General features: G+C 42.5%; 23 non-coding genes across 23 annotated transcripts; all 23 read right to left on the minus strand.

Moving 5' to 3' along the window:
• Nucleotides 1-441: 441 nt before the first annotated feature.
• Nucleotides 442-513, minus strand: trnap-cgg. The gene has a single exon. It is a non-coding gene; the product is annotated as a tRNA-Pro (tRNA).
• An 802-nt stretch (nucleotides 514-1,315) lies between these two features.
• trnap-cgg lies at nucleotides 1,316-1,387 on the minus strand. Its single transcript has one exon. It is a non-coding gene; the product is annotated as a tRNA-Pro (tRNA).
• Nucleotides 1,388-2,191: 804 nt separating this feature from the next.
• Nucleotides 2,192-2,265, minus strand: trnar-ucg. Its single transcript has one exon. It is a non-coding gene; the product is annotated as a tRNA-Arg (tRNA).
• Nucleotides 2,266-3,060: 795 nt separating this feature from the next.
• On the minus strand, nucleotides 3,061-3,132 carry trnap-cgg. The gene has a single exon. It is a non-coding gene; the product is annotated as a tRNA-Pro (tRNA).
• Nucleotides 3,133-3,935: 803 nt separating this feature from the next.
• On the minus strand, nucleotides 3,936-4,007 carry trnap-cgg. The gene has a single exon. It is a non-coding gene; the product is annotated as a tRNA-Pro (tRNA).
• Nucleotides 4,008-4,802: 795 nt separating this feature from the next.
• Nucleotides 4,803-4,874, minus strand: trnap-cgg. Its single transcript has one exon. It is a non-coding gene; the product is annotated as a tRNA-Pro (tRNA).
• Nucleotides 4,875-5,677: 803 nt separating this feature from the next.
• On the minus strand, nucleotides 5,678-5,749 carry trnap-cgg. The gene has a single exon. It is a non-coding gene; the product is annotated as a tRNA-Pro (tRNA).
• A 794-nt stretch (nucleotides 5,750-6,543) lies between these two features.
• trnap-cgg lies at nucleotides 6,544-6,615 on the minus strand. The gene has a single exon. It is a non-coding gene; the product is annotated as a tRNA-Pro (tRNA).
• An 802-nt stretch (nucleotides 6,616-7,417) lies between these two features.
• trnap-cgg lies at nucleotides 7,418-7,489 on the minus strand. The gene has a single exon. It is a non-coding gene; the product is annotated as a tRNA-Pro (tRNA).
• Nucleotides 7,490-8,289: 800 nt separating this feature from the next.
• Nucleotides 8,290-8,361, minus strand: trnap-cgg. Its single transcript has one exon. It is a non-coding gene; the product is annotated as a tRNA-Pro (tRNA).
• An 841-nt stretch (nucleotides 8,362-9,202) lies between these two features.
• Nucleotides 9,203-9,274, minus strand: trnap-cgg. The gene has a single exon. It is a non-coding gene; the product is annotated as a tRNA-Pro (tRNA).
• Nucleotides 9,275-10,138: 864 nt separating this feature from the next.
• trnap-ugg lies at nucleotides 10,139-10,210 on the minus strand. Its single transcript has one exon. It is a non-coding gene; the product is annotated as a tRNA-Pro (tRNA).
• Nucleotides 10,211-11,072: 862 nt separating this feature from the next.
• trnap-ugg lies at nucleotides 11,073-11,144 on the minus strand. The gene has a single exon. It is a non-coding gene; the product is annotated as a tRNA-Pro (tRNA).
• An 863-nt stretch (nucleotides 11,145-12,007) lies between these two features.
• trnap-ugg lies at nucleotides 12,008-12,079 on the minus strand. Its single transcript has one exon. It is a non-coding gene; the product is annotated as a tRNA-Pro (tRNA).
• Nucleotides 12,080-12,941: 862 nt separating this feature from the next.
• Nucleotides 12,942-13,013, minus strand: trnap-ugg. The gene has a single exon. It is a non-coding gene; the product is annotated as a tRNA-Pro (tRNA).
• An 862-nt stretch (nucleotides 13,014-13,875) lies between these two features.
• trnal-uag lies at nucleotides 13,876-13,947 on the minus strand. The gene has a single exon. It is a non-coding gene; the product is annotated as a tRNA-Leu (tRNA).
• An 862-nt stretch (nucleotides 13,948-14,809) lies between these two features.
• trnap-ugg lies at nucleotides 14,810-14,881 on the minus strand. The gene has a single exon. It is a non-coding gene; the product is annotated as a tRNA-Pro (tRNA).
• Nucleotides 14,882-15,743: 862 nt separating this feature from the next.
• Nucleotides 15,744-15,815, minus strand: trnap-ugg. Its single transcript has one exon. It is a non-coding gene; the product is annotated as a tRNA-Pro (tRNA).
• An 862-nt stretch (nucleotides 15,816-16,677) lies between these two features.
• On the minus strand, nucleotides 16,678-16,749 carry trnap-ugg. The gene has a single exon. It is a non-coding gene; the product is annotated as a tRNA-Pro (tRNA).
• An 861-nt stretch (nucleotides 16,750-17,610) lies between these two features.
• On the minus strand, nucleotides 17,611-17,683 carry trnap-ugg. Its single transcript has one exon. It is a non-coding gene; the product is annotated as a tRNA-Pro (tRNA).
• Nucleotides 17,684-18,547: 864 nt separating this feature from the next.
• trnap-ugg lies at nucleotides 18,548-18,619 on the minus strand. The gene has a single exon. It is a non-coding gene; the product is annotated as a tRNA-Pro (tRNA).
• Nucleotides 18,620-19,481: 862 nt separating this feature from the next.
• On the minus strand, nucleotides 19,482-19,553 carry trnap-ugg. The gene has a single exon. It is a non-coding gene; the product is annotated as a tRNA-Pro (tRNA).
• Nucleotides 19,554-20,414: 861 nt separating this feature from the next.
• On the minus strand, nucleotides 20,415-20,486 carry trnap-ugg. The gene has a single exon. It is a non-coding gene; the product is annotated as a tRNA-Pro (tRNA).
• Nucleotides 20,487-20,691: the final 205 nt, after the last annotated feature.

The raw sequence follows: 20,691 nt of genomic DNA on the forward strand, positions 1-20,691 counted from the left end.
AACTAGAAATGTCACTTTTTTTGCACTGGATGCTTCTCAAACCTTCATAACCGCTGATGTCACACCTCTGCATCTTTGGTGAAATGCGGCAGAGCGAGAACAATGTTTGTCAAAACATGACACATCCCGAAAATCAGTCTTCTCATACAAATGGCTGTAGCTTCCGAACGGTTTGACCTACAAAATTGTTTGACCATCTCAGTTTGCTCTACGACCCCCACAAGGGTCACGACACTCGTCTGAAGGTAATCTATGTACCGGTTAAAATGACAGATTTTTTAACCAAGGAAGAAATGAATAAATGCTGTGCGATGCTGAACCCACGAGTGCAGAGCACAATGGATTAGCAATCCATTGCCTTTATCACTCATCCACCTTGGTCTGCACTCCAAACTGTTGCCCAAGAACCGCCTCTTTCAGATTGTTAAAGGATCTACACATGGGCTCGTCCGGGATTTGAACCCGGGACCTCTCGCACCCGAAGCGAGAATCATACCCCTAGACCAACGAGCCGTTTTATCAAAGGCATTTTTATTGCAGTCACCAGTAATGACGGTGAGGATTTGGATTGACAGGTCGATGGTGCCAGGCCACAGTGAATAACGTGAGTGTTGGTGGTATACTTGTGAGCATAGCTGTCTTCCAAGCAGTTGACTAGGTTTTAGTTCAAATAATCTGTAATTCATCTGCTGAGTCTTTCAGATTCAATCTTCATTAGCTGTAACAGCAAGAAACAAATGAAGAAAGAGCTAATGTAGATTAAAAAAATTAAAAGTAGACATCAAAATCAATTGGATCTCATTTCATTTGATCCGATTGACGCACCGGTACATGAATAAAATAAAAAATCCCCATTGGAATCTGTCTGTTTTAAACTAGAAATGTCACTTTTTTTGCACTGGATGCTTCTCAAACCTTCATAACCGCTGATGTCACACCTCTGCATCTTTGGTGAAATGCGGCAGAGCGAGAACAATGTTTGTCAAAACATGACACATCCCGAAAATCAGTCTTCTCATACAAATGGCTGTAGCTTCCGAACGGTTTGACCTACAAAATTGTTTGACCATCTCAGTTTTGCTCTACGACCCCCACAAGGGTCACGACACTCGTCTGAAGGTAATCTATGTACCGGTTAAAATGACAGATTTTTTAACCAAGGAAGAAATGAATAAATGCTGTGCGATGCTGAACCCACGAGTGCAGAGCACAATGGATTAGCAATCCATTGCCTTTATCACTCATCCACCTTGGTCTGCACTCCAAACTGTTGCCCAAGAACCGCCTCTTTCAGATTGTTAAAGGATCTACACATGGGCTCGTCCGGGATTTGAACGCGGGACCTCTCGCACCCGAAGCGAGAATCATACCCCTAGACCAACGAGCCGTTTTATCAAAGGCATTTTTATTGCAGTCACCAGTAATGACGGTGAGGATTTGGATTGACAGGTCGATGGTGCCAGGCCACAGTGAATAACGTGAGTGTTGGTGGTATACTTGTGAGCATAGCTGTCTTCCAAGCAGTTGACTAGGTTTTAGTTCAAATAATCTGTAATTCATCTGCTGAGTCTTTCAGATTCAATCTTCATTAGCTGTAACAGCAAGAAACAAATGAAGAAAGAGCTAATGTAGATTAAAAAAATTAAAAAGTAGACATCAAAATCAATTGGATCTCATTTCATTTGATCCGATTGACGCACCGGTACATGAATAAAATAAAAAATCCCCATTGGAATCTGTCTGTTTTAAACTAGAAATGTAACTTTTTTTTGCACTGGATGCTTCTCAAACCTTCATAACCGCTGATGTCACACCTCTGCATCTTTGGTGAAATGCGGCAGAGCGAGAACAATGTTTGTCAAAACATGACACATCCCGAAAATCAGTCTTCTCATACAAATGGCTGTAGCTTCCGAACGGTTTGACCTACAAAATTGTTTGACCATCTCAGTTTTGCTCTACGACCCCCACAAGGGTCACGACACTCGTCTGAAGGTAATCTATGTACCGGTTAAAATGACAGATTTTTTAACCAAGGAAGAAATGAATAAATGCTGTGCGATGCTGAACCCACGAGTGCAGAGCACAATGGATTAGCAATCCATTGCCTTTATCACTCATCCACCTTGGTCTGCACTCCAAACTGTTGCCCAAGAACCGCCTCTTTCAGATTGTTAAAGGATCTACACATGGGCTCGTCCGGGATTTGAACCGCGGGACCTCTCGCACCCGAAAGCGAGAATCATACCCCTAGACCAACGAGCCGTTTTATCAAAGGCATTTTTATTGCAGTCACCAGTAATGACGGTGAGGATTTGGATTGACAGGTCGATGGTGCCAGGCCACAGTGAATAACGTGAGTGTTGGTGGTATACTTGTGAGCATAGCTGTCTTCCAAGCAGTTGACTAGGTTTTAGTTCAAATAATCTGTAATTCATCTGCTGAGTCTTTCAGATTCAATCTTCATTAGCTGTAACAGCAAGAAACAAATGAAGAAAGAGCTAATGTAGATTAAAAAAATTAAAAAGTAGACATCAAAATCAATTGGATCTCATTTCATTTGATCCGATTGACGCACCGGTACATGAATAAAATAAAAAATCCCCATTGGAATCTGTCTGTTTTAAACTAGAAATGTAACTTTTTTTGCACTGGATGCTTCTCAAACCTTCATAACCGCTGATGTCACACCTCTGCATCTTTGGTGAAATGCGGCAGAGCGAGAACAATGTTTGTCAAAACATGACACATCCCGAAAATCAGTCTTCTCATACAAATGGCTGTAGCTTCCGAACGGTTTGACCTACAAAATTGTTTGACCATCTCAGTTTTGCTCTACGACCCCCACAAGGGTCACGACACTCGTCTGAAGGTAATCTATGTACCGGTTAAAATGACAGATTTTTTAACCAATGAAGAAATGCTGTGCGATGCTGAACCCACGAGTGCAGAGCACAATGGATTAGCAATCCATTGCCTTTATCACTCATCCACCTTGGTCTGCACTCCAAACTGTTGCCCAAGAACCGCCTCTTTCAGATTGTTAAAGGATCTACACATGGGCTCGTCCGGGATTTGAACCCGGGACCTCTCGCACCCGAAGCGAGAATCATACCCCTAGACCAACGAGCCGTTTTATCAAAGGCATTTTTATTGCAGTCACCAGTAATGACGGTGAGGATTTGGATTGACAGGTCGATGGTGCCAGGCCACAGTGAATAACGTGAGTGTTGGTGGTATACTTGTGAGCATAGCTGTCTTCCAAGCAGTTGACCAGGTTTTAGTTCAAATAATCTGTAATTCATCTGCTGAGTCTTTCAGATTCAATCTTCATTAGCTGTAACAGCAAGAAACAAATGAAGAAAGAGCTAATGTAGATTAAAAAAATTAAAAAGTAGACATCAAAATCAATTGGATCTCATTTCATTTGATCCGATTGACGCACCGGTACATGAATAAAATAAAAAATCCCCATTGGAATCTGTCTGTTTTAAACTAGAAATGTAACTTTTTTTGCACTGGATGCTTCTCAAACCTTCATAACCGCTGATGTCACACCTCTGCATCTTTGGTGAAATGCGGCAGAGCGAGAACAATGTTTGTCAAAACATGACACATCCCGAAAATCAGTCTTCTCATACAAATGGCTGTAGCTTCCGAACGGTTTGACCTACAAAATTGTTTGACCATCTCAGTTTTGCTCTACGACCCCCACAAGGGTCACGACACTCGTCTGAAGGTAATCTATGTACCGGTTAAAATGACAGATTTTTTAACCAAGGAAGAAATGAATAAATGCTGTGCGATGCTGAACCCACGAGTGCAGAGCACAATGGATTAGCAATCCATTGCCTTTATCACTCATCCACCTTGGTCTGCACTCCAAACTGTTGCCCAAGAACCGCCTCTTTCAGATTGTTAAAGGATCTACACATGGGCTCGTCCGGGATTTGAACCCGGGACCTCTCGCACCCGAAGCGAGAATCATACCCCTAGACCAACGAGCCGTTTTATCAAAGGCATTTTTATTGCAGTCACCAGTAATGACGGTGAGGATTTGGATTGACAGGTCGATGGTGCCAGGCCACAGTGAATAACGTGAGTGTTGGTGGTATACTTGTGAGCATAGCTGTCTTCCAAGCAGTTGACCAGGTTTTAGTTCAAATAATCTGTAATTCATCTGCTGAGTCTTTCAGATTCAATCTTCATTAGCTGTAACAGCAAGAAACAAATGAAGAAAGAGCTAATGTAGATTAAAAAAATTAAAAAGTAGACATCAAAATCAATTGGATCTCATTTCATTTGATCCGATTGACGCACCGGTACATGAATAAAATAAAAAATCCCCATTGGAATCTGTCTGTTTTAAACTAGAAATGTAACTTTTTTTGCACTGGATGCTTCTCAAACCTTCATAACCGCTGATGTCACACCTCTGCATCTTTGGTGAAATGCGGCAGAGCGAGAACAATGTTTGTCAAAACATGACACATCCCGAAAATCAGTCTTCTCATACAAATGGCTGTAGCTTCCGAACGGTTTGACCTACAAAATTGTTTGACCATCTCAGTTTTGCTCTACGACCCCCACAAGGGTCACGACACTCGTCTGAAGGTAATCTATGTACCGGTTAAAATGACAGATTTTTTAACCAATGAAGAAATGCTGTGCGATGCTGAACCCACGAGTGCAGAGCACAATGGATTAGCAATCCATTGCCTTTATCACTCATCCACCTTGGTCTGCACTCCAAACTGTTGCCCAAGAACCACCTCTTTCAGATTGTTAAAGGCTCTACACATGGGCTCGTCCGGGATTTGAACCCGGGACCTCTCACACCCGAAGCGAGAATCATACCCCTAGACCAACGAGCCGTTTTATCAAAGGCATTTTTATTGCAGTCACCAGTAATGACGGTGAGGATTTGGATTGACAGGTCGATGGTGCCAGGCCACAGTGAATAACGTGAGTGTTGGTGGTATACTTGTGAGCATAGCTGTCTTCCAAGCAGTTGACCAGGTTTTAGTTAAAATACTCTGTAATTCATCTGCTGAGTCTTTCAGATTCAATCTTCATTAGCTGTAACAGCAAGAAACAAATGAAGAAAGAGCTAATGTAGATTAAAAAAATTAAAAAGTAGACATCAAAATCAATTGGATCTCATTTCATTTGATCCGATTGACGCACCGGTACATGAATAAAATAAAAAATCCCCATTGGAATCTGTCTGTTTTAAACTAGAAATGTCACTTTTTTTGCACTGGATGCTTCTCAAACCTTCATAACCGCTGATGTCACACCTCTGCATCTTTGGTGAAATGCGGCAGAGCGAGAACAATGTTTGTCAAAACATGACACATCCCGAAAATCAGTCTTCTCATACAAATGGCTGTAGCTTCCGAACGGTTTGACCTACAAAATTGTTTGACCATCTCAGTTTTGCTCTACGACCCCCACAAGGGTCACGACACTCGTCTGAAGGTAATCTATGTACCGGTTAAAATGACAGATTTTTTAACCAAGGAAGAAATGAATAAATGCTGTGCGATGCTGAACCCACGAGTGCAGAGCACAATGGATTAGCAATCCATTGCCTTTATCACTCATCCACCTTGGTCTGCACTCCAAACTGTTGCCCAAGAACCGCCTCTTTCAGATTGTTAAAGGATCTACACATGGGCTCGTCCGGGATTTGAACCCGGGACCTCTCGCACCCGAAGCAAGAATCATACCCCTAGACCAACGAGCCGTTTTATCAAAGGCATTTTTATTGCAGTCACCAGTAATGACGGTGAGGATTTGGATTGACAGGTCGATGGTGCCAGGCCACAGTGAATAACGTGAGTGTTGGTGGTATACTTGTGAGCATAGCTGTCTTCCAAGCAGTTGACCAGGTTTTAGTTCAAATAATCTGTAATTCATCTGCTGAGTCTTTCAGATTCAATCTTCATTAGCTGTAACAGCAAGAAACAAATGAAGAAAGAGCTAATGTAGATTAAAAAAATTAAAAAGTAGACATCAAAATCAATTGGATCTCATTTCATTTGATCCGATTGACGCACCGGTACATGAATAAAATAAAAAATCCCCATTGGAATCTGTCTGTTTTAAACTAGAAATGTAACTTTTTTTGCACTGGATGCTTCTCAAACCTTCATAACCGCTGATGTCACACCTCTGCATCTTTGGTGAAATGCGGCAGAGCGAGAACAATGTTTGTCAAAACATGACACATCCCGAAAATCAGTCTTCTCATACAAATGGCTGTAGCTTCCGAACGGTTTGACCTACAAAATTGTTTGACCATCTCAGTTTTGCTCTACGACCCCCACAAGGGTCACGACACTCGTCTGAAGGTAATCTATGTACCGGTTAAAATGACAGATTTTTTAACCAAGGAAGAAATGAATAAATGCTGTGCGATGCTGAGCCCACGAGTGCAGAGCACAATGGATTAGCAATCCATTGCCTTTATCACTCATCCACCTTGGTCTGCACTCCAAACTGTTGCCCAAGAACCGCCTCTTTCAGATTGTTAATGATGGGCTCGTCCGGGATTTGAACCCGGGACCTCTCGCACCCGAAGCGAGAATCATACCCCTAGACCAACGAGCCGTTTTATCAAAGGCATTTTTATTGCAGTCACCAGTAATGACGGTGAGGATTTGGATTGACAGGTCGATGGTGCCAGGCCACAGTGAATAAAGTGAGTGTTGGTGGTATACTTGTGAGCATAGCTGTCTTCCAAGCAGTTGACCAGGTTTTAGTTCAAATAATCTGTAATTCATCTGCTGAGTCTTTCAGATTCAATCTTCATTAGCTGTAACAGCAAGAAACAAATGAAGAAAGAGCTAATGTAGATTAAAAAAATTAAAAGTAGACATCAAAATCAATTGGATCTCATTTCATTTGATCCGATTGACGCACCGGTACATGAATAAAATAAAAAATCCCCATTGGAATCTGTCTGTTTTAAACTAGAAATGTCACTTTTTTTGCACTGGATGCTTCTCAAACCTTCATAACCGCTGATGTCACACCTCTGCATCTTTGGTGAAATGCGGCAGAGCGAGAACAATGTTTGTCAAAACATGACACATCCCGAAAATCAGTCTTCTCATACAAATGGCTGTAGCTTCCGAACGGTTTGACCTACAAAATTGTTTGACCATCTCAGTTTTGCTCTACGACCCCCACAAGGGTCACGACACTCGTCTGAAGGTAATCTATGTACCGGTTAAAATGACAGATTTTTTAACCAAGGAAGAAATGAATAAATGCTGTGCGATGCTGAACCCACGAGTGCAGAGCACAATGGATTAGCAATCCATTGCCTTTATCACTCATCCACCTTGGTCTGCACTCCAAACTGTTGCCCAAGAATCGCCTCTTTCAGATTGTTAAAGGATCTACACATGGGCTCGTCCGGGATTTGAACCCGGGACCTCTCGCACCCGAAGCGAGAATCATACCCCTAGACCAACGAGCCGTTTTATCAAAGGCATTTTTATTGCAGTCACCAGTAATGACGGTGAGGATTTGGATTGACAGGTCGATGGTGCCAGGCCACAGTGAATAACGTGAGTGTTGGTGGTATACTTGTGAGCATAGCTGTCTTCCAAGCAGTTGACCAGGTTTTAGTTCAAATAATCTGTAATTCATCTGCTGAGTCTTTCAGATTCAATCTTCATTAGCTGTAACAGCAAGAAACAAATGAAGAAAGAGCTAATGTAGATTAAAAAAATTAAAGTAGACATCAAAATCAATTGGATCTCATTTCATTTGATCCGATTGACGCACCGGTACATGAATAAAATAAAAAATCCCCATTGGAATCTGTCTGTTTTAAACTAGAAATGTCACTTTTTTTGCACTGGATGCTTCTCAAACCTTCATAACCGCTGATGTCACACCTCTGCATCTTTGGTGAAATGCGGCAGAGCGAGAACAATGTTTGTCAAAACATGACACATCCCGAAAATCAGTCTTCTCATACAAATGGCTGTAGCTTCCGAACGGTTTGACCTACAAAATTGTTTGACCATCTCAGTTTTGCTCTACGACCCCCACAAGGGTCACGACACTCGTCTGAAGGTAATCTATGTACCGGTTAAAATGACAGATTTTTAACCAAGGAAGAAATGAATAAATGCTGTGCGATGCTGAACCCACGAGTGCAGAGCACAATGGATTAGCAATCCATTGCCTTTATCACTCATCCACCTTGGTCTGCACTCCAAACTGTTGCCCAAGAACCGCCTCTTTCAGATTGTTAAAGGCTCTACACATGGGCTCGTCCGGGATTTGAACCCGGGACCTCTCGCACCCGAAGCGAGAATCATACCCCTAGACCAACGAGCCGTTTTATCAAAGGCATTTTTATTGCAGTCGCCAGTAATGACGGTGAGGATTTGGATTGACAGGTCGATGGTGCCAGGCCACAGTGAATAACGTGAGTGTTGGTGGTATACTTGTGAGCATAGCTGTCTTCCAAGCAGTTGACCAGGTTTTAGTTCAAATACTCTGTAATTCATCTGCTGAGTCTTACAGATTCAATCTTCATTAGCTGTAACAGCAAGAAACAAATGAAGAAAGAGCTAATGTAGATTTAAAAAATTAAAAAGTAGACATCAAAATCAATTGGATCTCATTTCATTTGATCCGATTGACGCACCGGTACATGAATAAAATAAAAAATCCCCATTGGAATCTGTCTGTTTTAAACTAGAAATGTCACTTTTTTTGCACTGGATGCTTCTCAAACCTTCATAACCGCTGATGTCACACCTCTGCATCTTTGGTGAAATGCGGCAGAGCGAGAACAATGTTTGTCAAAACATGACACATCCCGAAAATCAGTATTCTCATACAAATGGCTGTAGCTTCCGAACGGTTTGACCTACAAAATTGTTTGACCATTCCATGGAAAGGGGAGACTCTCACAAACACAATGTCGTTCTCAGTTTTGCTCCACGACCCCCACAAGGGTCACGACACTCGTCTGAAGGTAATCTATGTACCGGTTAAAATGACAGATTTTTTAACCAAGGAAGAAATGAATAAATGCTGTGCGATGCTGAACCCACGAGTGCAGAGCACAATGGATTAGCAATCCATTGCCTTTATCACTCATCCACCTTGGTCTGCACTCCAAACTGTTGCCCAAGAACCGCCTCTTTCAGATTGTTAAAGCTCTACACATGGGCTCGTCCGGGATTTGAACCCGGGACCTCTCGCACCCGAAGCGAGAATCATACCCCTAGACCAACGAGCCGTTTTATCAAAGGCATTTTTATTGCAGTCGCCAGCAATGACGGTGAGGATTTGGATTGACAGGTCGATGGTGCCAGGCCACAGTGAATAACGTGAGTGTTGGTGGTATACTTGTGAGCATAGCTGTCTTCCAAGCAGTTGACCAGGTTTTAGTTCAAATACTCTGTAATTCATCTGCTGAGTCTTTCAGATTTAATCTTCATTAGCTGTAACAGCAAGAAACAAATGAAGAAAGAGCTAAATGTAGATTTTAACAATTAAAAAGTAGACATCAAAATCAATTGGATCTCATTTCATTTGATCCGATTGACGCACCGGTATGTGAATAAAAAAATAAAAAAACGTTGGAATCTCTCAGTTTTAAATTAGAAATGTCACACATTTTGCACTGGATGCTTCTCAGTCCTACCATAACTGCTGATGTTACACCTCTGCATTTTTGGTGAAATGTGGCAGAGCGAGAGCAATGTTTGTCAAAACATGACACATCCCTAAAATCTGTCTTCTCATACAAATGTCTATAGCTTCAGAACGGTTTGACCTACAAAATAGTTTGCCCATTCTTTGGAAAGGGGAGACTCTCACAAACACAATGCTGTTCTCAGTTTTGCTCTACGACCCCCACAAGTGTCAAGGGACTCGTCTGAAGGTAACCTATGTCCCGGTAAAAGGACAGGTTTTTTAACCAAGGAAGAAATTAATACATGTTGTGCGATGCTGAACCCACTAGTGCAGAGCACAATGGATTAGCAGTCCCTTGCCTTAATCACTTGTCCACCTGGTCCTGCGCTCCAGTGGTAGCAGTCGCCCCTCCAACCAGTTGCCCAAGATCCGCCTGTCTCACATTGTTAAAGGCTCTTCAAAAGGGCTCGTCCAGGATTTGAACCCAGGACCTCTCGCACCCAAAGCGAGAATCATACCCCTAGACCAACGAGCCATTTATTTCAAGACATTGTTTTGCAGTCGCCAGCAATGACGGTGAGAATATGCATTGACAGGTCGATGTTGCCAGGCCACAGTGGATCACGTGAGTGTTGGTGGTATACTTGTGAGCATAGCTATCTTCCAAGCAGTTGACCAGGTTCAGTTCAAATACTCTGTAATTCTTCTGCTGAGTCTTTCAGATTCAATCTTCATTAGCTGTAACAGCAAGAAACAAATGAAGAAAGAGCTAAATGTAGATTTTAACAATTAAAAAGTAGACATCAAAATCAATTGGATCTCATTTCATTTGATCCGATTGACGCACCGGTATGTGAATAAAAAAACAAAAAAACATTGGAATCTCTCAGTTTTAAATTAGAAATGTCACACATTTTGCACTGGATGCTTCTCAGTCCTACCATAAATGCTGATGTTACACCTCTGCATTTTTGGTGAAATGTGGCAGAGCGAGAGCAATGTTTGTCAAAACATGACACATCCCTAAAATCTGTCTTCTCATACAAATGTCTATAGCTTCAGAACGGTTTGACCTACAAAATAGTTTGCCCATTCTTTGGAAAGGGGAGACTCTCACAAACACAATGCTGTTCTCAGTTTTGCTCTACGACCCCCACAAGTGTCAAGGGACTCGTCTGAAGGTAACCTATGTCCCGGTAAAAGGACAGGTTTTTTAACCAAGGAAGAAATTAATACATGTTGTGCGATGCTGAACCCACTAGTGCAGAGCACAATGGATTAGCAGTCCATTGCCTTAATCACTTGTCCACCTGGTCCTGCGCTCCAGTGGTAGCAGTCGCCCCTCCAACCAGTTGCCCAAGATCCGCCTGTCTCACATTGTTAAAGGCTCTTCAAAAGGGCTCGTCCAGGATTTGAACCCAGGACCTCTCGCACCCAAAGCGAGAATCATACCCCTAGACCAACGAGCCATTTATTTCAAGACATTGTTTTGCAGTCGCCAGCAATGACGGTGAGAATATGCATTGACAGGTCGATGTTGCCAGGCCACAGTGGATCACGTGAGTGTTGGTGGTATACTTGTGAGCATAGCTATCTTCCAAGCAGTTGACCAGGTTTCAGTTCAAATACTCTGTAATTCTTCTGCTGAGTCTTTCAGATTCAATCTTCATTAGCTGTAACAGCAAGAAACAAATGAAGAAAGAGCTAAATGTAGATTTTAACAATTAAAAAGTAGACATCAAAATCAATTGGATCTCATTTCATTTGATCCGATTGACGCACCGGTATGTGAATAAAAAAACAAAAAAACATTGGAATCTCTCAGTTTTAAATTAGAAATGTCACACATTTTGCACTGGATGCTTCTCAGTCCTACCATAACTGCTGATGTTACACCTCTGCATTTTTGGTGAAATGTGGCAGAGCGAGAGCAATGTTTGTCAAAACATGACACATCCCTAAAATCTGTCTTCTCATACAAATGTCTATAGCTTCAGAACGGTTTGACCTACAAAATAGTTTGCCCATTCTTTGGAAAGGGGAGACTCTCACAAACACAATACTGTTCTCAGTTTTGCTCTACGACCCCCACAAGTGTCAAGGGACTCGTCTGAAGGTAACCTATGTCCCGGTAAAAGGACAGGTTTTTTAACCAAGGAAGAAATTAATACATGTTGTGCGATGCTGAACCCACTAGTGCAGAGCACAATGGATTAGCAGTCCCTTGCCTTAATCACTTGTCCACCTGGTCCTGCGCTCCAGTGGTAGCAGTCGCCCCTCCAACCAGTTGCCCAAGATCCGCCTGTCTCACATTGTTAAAGGCTCTTCAAAAGGGCTCGTCCAGGATTTGAACCCAGGACCTCTCGCACCCAAAGCGAGAATCATACCCCTAGACCAACGAGCCATTTATTTCAAGACATTGTTTTGCAGTCGCCAGCAATGACGGTGAGAATATGCATTGACAGGTCGATGTTGCCAGGCCACAGTGGATCACGTGAGTGTTGGTGGTATACTTGTGAGCATAGCTATCTTCCAAGCAGTTGACCAGGTTCAGTTCAAATACTCTGTAATTCTTCTGCTGAGTCTTTCAGATTCAATCTTCATTAGCTGTAACAGCAAGAAACAAATGAAGAAAGAGCTAAATGTAGATTTTAACAATTAAAAAGTAGACATCAAAATCAATTGGATCTCATTTCATTTGATCCGATTGACGCACCGGTATGTGAATAAAAAAACAAAAAAACATTGGAATCTCTCAGTTTTAAATTAGAAATGTCACACATTTTGCACTGGATGCTTCTCAGTCCTACCATAAATGCTGATGTTACACCTCTGCATTTTTGGTGAAATGTGGCAGAGCGAGAGCAATGTTTGTCAAAACATGACACATCCCTAAAATCTGTCTTCTCATACAAATGTCTATAGCTTCAGAACGGTTTGACCTACAAAATAGTTTGCCCATTCTTTGGAAAGGGGAGACTCTCACAAACACAATGCTGTTCTCAGTTTTGCTCTACGACCCCCACAAGTGTCAAGGGACTCGTCTGAAGGTAACCTATGTCCCGGTAAAAGGACAGGTTTTTTAACCAAGGAAGAAATTAATACATGTTGTGCGATGCTGAACCCACTAGTGCAGAGCACAATGGATTAGCAGTCCATTGCCTTAATCACTTGTCCACCTGGTCCTGCGCTCCAGTGGTAGCAGTCGCCCCTCCAACCAGTTGCCCAAGATCCGCCTGTCTCACATTGTTAAAGGCTCTTCAAAAGGGCTCGTCCGGGATTTGAACCCGGGACCTCTCGCACCCAAAGCAAGAATCATACCCCTAGACCAACGAGCCATTTATTTCAAGACATTGTTTTGCAGTCGCCAGCAATGACGGTGAGAATATGCATTGACAGGTCGATGTTGCCAGGCCACAGTGGATCACGTGAGTGTTGGTGGTATACTTGTGAGCATAGCTATCTTCCAAGCAGTTGACCAGGTTCAGTTCATCTACTCTGTAATTCTTCTGCTGAGTCTTTCAGATTCAATCTTCATTAGCTGTAACAGCAAGAAACAAATGAAGAAAGAGCTAAATGTAGATTTTAACAATTAAAAAGTAGACATCAAAATCAATTGGATCTCATTTCATTTGATCCGATTGACGCACCGGTATGTGAATAAAAAAACAAAAAAACATTGGAATCTCTCAGTTTTAAATTAGAAATGTCACACATTTTGCACTGGATGCTTCTCAGTCCTACCATAACTGCTGATGTTACACCTCTGCATTTTTGGTGAAATGTGGCAGAGCGAGAGCAATGTTTGTCAAAACATGACACATCCCTAAAATCTGTCTTCTCATACAAATGTCTATAGCTTCAGAACGGTTTGACCTACAAAATAGTTTGCCCATTCTTTGGAAAGGGGAGACTCTCACAAACACAATGCTGTTCTCAGTTTTGCTCTACGACCCCCACAAGTGTCAAGGGACTCGTCTGAAGGTAACCTATGTCCCGGTAAAAGGACAGGTTTTTTAACCAAGGAAGAAATTAATACATGTTGTGCGATGCTGAACCCACTAGTGCAGAGCACAATGGATTAGCAGTCCATTACCTTAATCACTTGTCCACCTGGTCCTGCGCTCCAGTGGTAGCAGTCGCCCCTCCAACCAGTTGCCCAAGATCCGCCTGTCTCACATTGTTAAAGGCTCTTCAAAAGGGCTCGTCCGGGATTTGAACCCGGGACCTCTCGCACCTAAAGTGAGAATCATACCCCTAGACCAACGAGCCATTTATTTCAAGACATTGTTTTGCAGTCGCCAGCAATGACGGTGAGAATATGCATTGACAGGTCGATGTTGCCAGGCCACAGTGGATCACGTGAGTGTTGGTGGTATACTTGTGAGCATAGCTATCTTCCAAGCAGTTGACCAGGTTTAGTTCAAATACTCTGTAATTCTTCTGCTGAGTCTTTCAGATTCAATCTTCATTAGCTGTAACAGCAAGAAACAAATGAAGAAAGAGCTAAATGTAGATTTTAACAATTAAAAAGTAGACATCAAAATCAATTGGATCTCATTTCATTTGATCCGATTGACGCACCGGTATGTGAATAAAAAAACAAAAAAACATTGGAATCTCTCAGTTTTAAATTAGAAATGTCACACATTTTGCACTGGATGCTTCTCAGTCCTACCATAAATGCTGATGTTACACCTCTGCATTTTTGGTGAAATGTGGCAGAGCGAGAGCAATGTTTGTCAAAACATGACACATCCCTAAAATCTGTCTTCTCATACAAATGTCTATAGCTTCAGAACGGTTTGACCTACAAAATAGTTTGCCCATTCTTTGGAAAGGGGAGACTCTCACAAACACAATGCTGTTCTCAGTTTTGCTCTACGACCCCCACAAGTGTCAAGGGACTCGTCTGAAGGTAACCTATGTCCCGGTAAAAGGACAGGTTTTTTAACCAAGGAAGAAATTAATACATGTTGTGCGATGCTGAACCCACTAGTGCAGAGCACAATGGATTAGCAGTCCATTGCCTTAATCACTTGTCCACCTGGTCCTGCGCTCCAGTGGTAGCAGTCGCCCCTCCAACCAGTTGCCCAAGATCCGCCTGTCTCACATTGTTAAAGGCTCTTCAAAAGGGCTCGTCCGGGATTTGGACCCGGGACCTCTCGCACCCAAAGCGAGAATCATACCCCTAGACCAACGAGCCATTTATTTCAAGACATTGTTTTGCAGTCGCCAGCAATGACGGTGAGAATATGCATTGACAGGTCGATGTTGCCAGGCCACAGTGGATCACGTGAGTGTTGGTGGTATACTTGTGAGCATAGCTATCTTCCAAGCAGTTGACCAGGTTTAGTTCAAATACTCTGTAATTCTTCTGCTGAGTCTTTCAGATTCAATCTTCATTAGCTGTAACAGCAAGAAACAAATGAAGAAAGAGCTAAATGTAGATTTTAACAATTAAAAAGTAGACATCAAAATCAATTGGATCTCATTTCATTTGATCCGATTGACGCACCGGTATGTGAATAAAAAAACAAAAAAACATTGGAATCTCTCAGTTTTAAATTAGAAATGTCACACATTTTGCACTGGATGCTTCTCAGTCCTACCATAAATGCTGATGTTACACCTCTGCATTTTTGGTGAAATGTGGCAGAGCGAGAGCAATGTTTGTCAAAACATGACACATCCCTAAAATCTGTCTTCTCATACAAATGTCTATAGCTTCAGAACGGTTTGACCTACAAAATAGTTTGCCCATTCTTTGGAAAGGGGAGACTCTCACAAACACAATGCTGTTCTCAGTTTTGCTCTACGACCCCCACAAGTGTCAAGGGACTCGTCTGAAGGTAACCTATGTCCCGGTAAAAGGACAGGTTTTTTAACCAAGGAAGAAATTAATACATGTTGTGCGATGCTGAACCCACTAGTGCAGAGCACAATGGATTAGCAGTCCATTGCCTTAATCACTTGTCCACCTGGTCCTGCGCTCCAGTGGTAGCAGTCGCCCCTCCAACCAGTTGCCCAAGATCCGCCTGTCTCACATTGTTAAAGGCTCTTCAAAAGGGCTCGTCCGGGATTTGGACCCGGGACCTCTCGCACCCAAAGCGAGAATCATACCCCTAGACCAACGAGCCATTTATTTCAAGACATTGTTTTGCAGTCGCCAGCAATGACGGTGAGAATATGCATTGACAGGTCGATGTTGCCAGGCCACAGTGGATCACGTGAGTGTTGGTGGTATACTTGTGAGCATAGCTATCTTCCAAGCAGTTGACCAGGTTCAGTTCATCTACTCTGTAATTCTTCTGCTGAGTCTTTCAGATTCAATCTTCATTAGCTGTAACAGCAAGAAACAAATGAAGAAAGAGCTAAATGTAGATTTTAACAATTAAAAAGTAGACATCAAAATCAATTGGATCTCATTTCATTTGATCCGATTGACGCACCGGTATGTGAATAAAAAAACAAAAAAACATTGGAATCTCTCAGTTTTAAATTAGAAATGTCACACATTTTGCACTGGATGCTTCTCAGTCCTACCATAAATGCTGATGTTACACCTCTGCATTTTTGGTGAAATGTGGCAGAGCGAGAGCAATGTTTGTCAAAACATGACACATCCCTAAAATCTGTCTTCTCATACAAATGTCTATAGCTTCAGAACGGTTTGACCTACAAAATAGTTTGCCCATTCTTTGGAAAGGGGAGACTCTCACAAACACAATGCTGTTCTCAGTTTTGCTCTACGACCCCCACAAGTGTCAAGGGACTCGTCTGAAGGTAACCTATGTCCCGGTAAAAGGACAGGTTTTTTAACCAAGGAAGAAATTAATACATGTTGTGCGATGCTGAACCCACTAGTGCAGAGCACAATGGATTAGCAGTCCATTGCCTTAATCACTTGTCCACCTGGTCCTGCGCTCCAGTGGTAGCAGTCGCCCCTCCAACCAGTTGCCCAAGATCCGCCTGTCTCACATTGTTAAAGGCTCTTCAAAAGGGCTCGTCCGGGATTTGAACCCAGGACCTCTCGCACCCAAAGCGAGAATCATACCCCTAGACCAACGAGCCATTTATTGCAAGACATTGTTTTGCAGTCGCCAGCAATGACGGTGAGAATATGCATTGACAGGTCGATGTTGCCAGGCCACAGTGGATCACGTGAGTGTTGGTGGTATACTTGTGAGCATAGCTATCTTCCAAGCAGTTGACCAGGTTCAGTTCAATACTCTGTAATTCTTCTGCTGAGTCTTTCAGATTCAATCTTCATTAGCTGTAACAGCAAGAAACAAATGAAGAAAGAGCTAAATGTAGATTTTAACAATTAAAAAGTAGACATCAAAATCAATTGGATCTCATTTCATTTGATCCGATTGACGCACCGGTATGTGAATAAAAAAACAAAAAAACATTGGAATCTCTCAGTTTTAAATTAGAAATGTCACACATTTTGCACTGGATGCTTCTCAGTCCTACCATAACTGCTGATGTTACACCTCTGCATTTTTGGTGAAATGTGGCAGAGCGAGAGCAATGTTTGTCAAAACATGACACATCCCTAAAATCTGTCTTCTCATACAAATGTCTATAGCTTCAGAACGGTTTGACCTACAAAATAGTTTGCCCATTCTTTGGAAAGGGGAGACTCTCACAAACACAATGCTGTTCTCAGTTTTGCTCTACGACCCCCACAAGTGTCAAGGGACTCGTCTGAAGGTAACCTATGTCCCGGTAAAAGGACAGGTTTTTTAACCAAGGAAGAAATTAATACATGTTGTGCGATGCTGAACCCACTAGTGCAGAGCACAATGGATTAGCATTCCATTGCCTTAATCACTTGTCCACCTGGTCCTGCGCTCCAGTGGTAGCAGTCGCCCCTCCAACCAGTTGCCCAAGATCCGCCTGTCTCACATTGTTAAAGGCTCTTCAAAAGGGCTCGTCCGGGATTTGAACCCGGGACCTCTCAGCACCCAAAGCAAGAATCATACCCCTAGACCAACGAGCCATTTATTTCAAGACATTGTTTTGCAGTCGCCAGCAATGACGGTGAGAATATGCATTGACAGGTCGATGTTGCCAGGCCACAGTGGATCACGTGAGTGTTGGTGGTATACTTGTGAGCATAGCTATCTTCCAAGCAGTTGACCAGGTTCAGTTCAAATACTCTGTAATTCATTCTCCTGAGTCTTTCAGATTCAATCTTCATTAGCTGTAACAGCAAGAAACAAATGAAGAAAGAGCTAAATGTAGATTTTAACAATTAAAAAGTAGACATCAAAATCAATTGGATCTCATTTCATTTGATCCGATTGACGCACCGGTATGTGAATAAAAAAACAAAAAAACATTGGAATCTCTCAGTTTTAAATTAGAAATGTCACACATTTTGCACTGGATGCTTCTCAGTCCTACCATAACTGCTGATGTTACACCTCTGCATTTTTGGTGAAATGTGGCAGAGCGAGAGCAATGTTTGTCAAAACATGACACATCCCTAAAATCTGTCTTCTCATACAAATGTCTATAGCTTCAGAACGGTTTGACCTACAAAATAGTTTGCCCATTCTTTGGAAAGGGGAGACTCTCACAAACACAATACTGTTCTCAGTTTTGCTCTACGACCCCCACAAGTGTCAAGGGACTCTGTCTGAAGGTAACCTATGTCCCGGTAAAAGGACAGGTTTTTTAACCAAGGAAGAAATTAATACATGTTGTGCGATGCTGAACCCACTAGTGCAGAGCACAATGGATTAGCAGTCCATTGCCTTAATCACTTGTCCACCTGGTCCTGCGCTCCAGTGGTAGCAGTCGCCCCTCCAACCAGTTGCCCAAGATCCGCCTGTCTCAAATTGTTAAAGGCTCTTCAAAAGGGCTCGTCCGGGATTTGAACCCGGGACCTCTCGCACCCAAAGCAAGAATCATACCCCTAGACCAACGAGCCATTTATTTCAAGACATTGTTTTGCAGTCGCCAGCAATGACGGTGAGAATATGCATTGACAGGTCGATGTTGCCAGGCCACAGTGGATCACGTGAGTGTTGGTGGTATACTTGTGAGCATAGCTATCTTCCAAGCAGTTGACCAGGTTTAGTTCAAATACTCTGTAATTCTTCTGCTGAGTCTTTCAGATTCAATCTTCATTAGCTGTAACAGCAAGAAACAAATGAAGAAAGAGCTAAATGTAGATTTTAACAATTAAAAAGTAGACATCAAAATCAATTGGATCTCATTTCATTTGATCCGATTGACGCACCGGTATGTGAATAAAAAAACAAAAAAACATTGGAATCTCTCAGTTTTAAATTAGAAATGTCACACATTTTGCACTGGATGCTTCTCAGTCCTACCATAAATGCTGATGTTACACCTCTGCATTTTTGGTGAAATGTGGCAGAGCGAGAGCAATGTTTGTCAAAACATGACACATCCCTAAAATCTGTCTTCTCATACAAATGTCTATAGCTTCAGAACGGTTTGACCTACAAAATAGTTTGCCCATTCTTTGGAAAGGGGAGACTCTCACAAACACAATGCTGTTCTCAGTTTTGCTCTACGACCCCCACAAGTGTCAAGGGACTCGTCTGAAGGTAACCTATGTCCCGGTAAAAGGACAGGTTTTTTAACCAAGGAAGAAATTAATACATGTTGTGCGATGCTGAACCCACTAGTGCAGAGCACAATGGATTAGCAGTCCATTGCCTTAATCACTTGTCCACCTGGTCCTGCGCTCCAGTGGTAGCAGTCGCCCCTCCAACCAGTTGCCCAAGATCCGCCTGTCTCACATTGTTAAAGGCTCTTCAAAAGGGCTCGTCCGGGATTTGAACCCGGGACCTCTCGCACCCAAAGCGAGAATCATACCCCTAGACCAACGAGCCATTTATTTCAAGACATTGTTTTGCAGTCGCCAGCAATGACGGTGAGAATATGCATTGACAGGTCGATGTTGCCAGGCCACAGTGGATCACGTGAGTGTTGGTGGTATACTTGTGAGCATAGCTATCTTCCAAGCAGTTGACCAGGTTTAGTTCAAATACTCTGTAATTCTTCTGCTGAGTCTTTCAGATTCAATCTTCATTAGCTGTAACAGCAAGAAACAAATGAAGAAAGAGCTAAATGTAGATTTTAACAATTAAAAAGTAGACATCAAAATCAATTGGATCTCATTTCATTTGATCCGATTGACGCACCGGTATGTGAATAAAAAAACAAAAAAACATTGGAATCTCTCAGTTTTAAATTAGAAATGTCACACATTTTGCACTGGATGCTTCTCAGTCCTACCATAAATGCTGATGTTACACCTCTGCATTTTGGTGAAATGTGGCAGAGCGAGAGCAATGTTTGTCAAAACATGACACATCCCTAAAATCTGTCTTCTCATACAAATGTCTATAGCTTCAGAACGGTTTGACCTACAAAATAGTTTGCCCATTCTTTGGAAAGGGGAGACTCTCACAAACACAATGCTGTTCTCAGTTTTGCTCTACGACCCCCACAAGTGTCAAGGGACTCGTCTGAAGGTAACCTATGTCCCGGTAAAAGGACAGGTTTTTTAACCAAGGAAGAAATTAATACATGTTGTGCGATGCTGAACCCACTAGTGCAGAGCACAATGGATTAGCAGTCCATTGCCTTAATCACTTGTCCACCTGGTCCTGCGCTCCAGTGGTAGCAGTCGCCCCTCCAACCAGTTGCCCAAGATCCGCCTGTCTCACATTGTTAAAGGCTCTTCAAAAGGGCTCGTCCGGGATTTGAACCCGGGACCTCTCGCACCCAAAGCGAGAATCATACCCCTAGACCAACGAGCCATTTATTTCAAGACATTGTTTTGCAGTCGCCAGCAATGACGGTGAGAATATGCATTGACAGGTCGATGTTGCCAGGCCACAGTGGATCACGTGAGTGTTGGTGGTATACTTGTGAGCATAGCTATCTTCCAAGCAGTTGACCAGGTTTCAGTTCAAATACTCTGTAATTCATCTCCTGAGTCTTTCAGATTCAATCTTCATTAGC

This window comes from Oncorhynchus mykiss, unplaced genomic scaffold, assembly GCF_013265735.2.
Source record: "Oncorhynchus mykiss isolate Arlee unplaced genomic scaffold, USDA_OmykA_1.1 un_scaffold_421, whole genome shotgun sequence".
Lineage (NCBI taxonomy): Eukaryota > Metazoa > Chordata > Actinopteri > Salmoniformes > Salmonidae > Oncorhynchus > Oncorhynchus mykiss.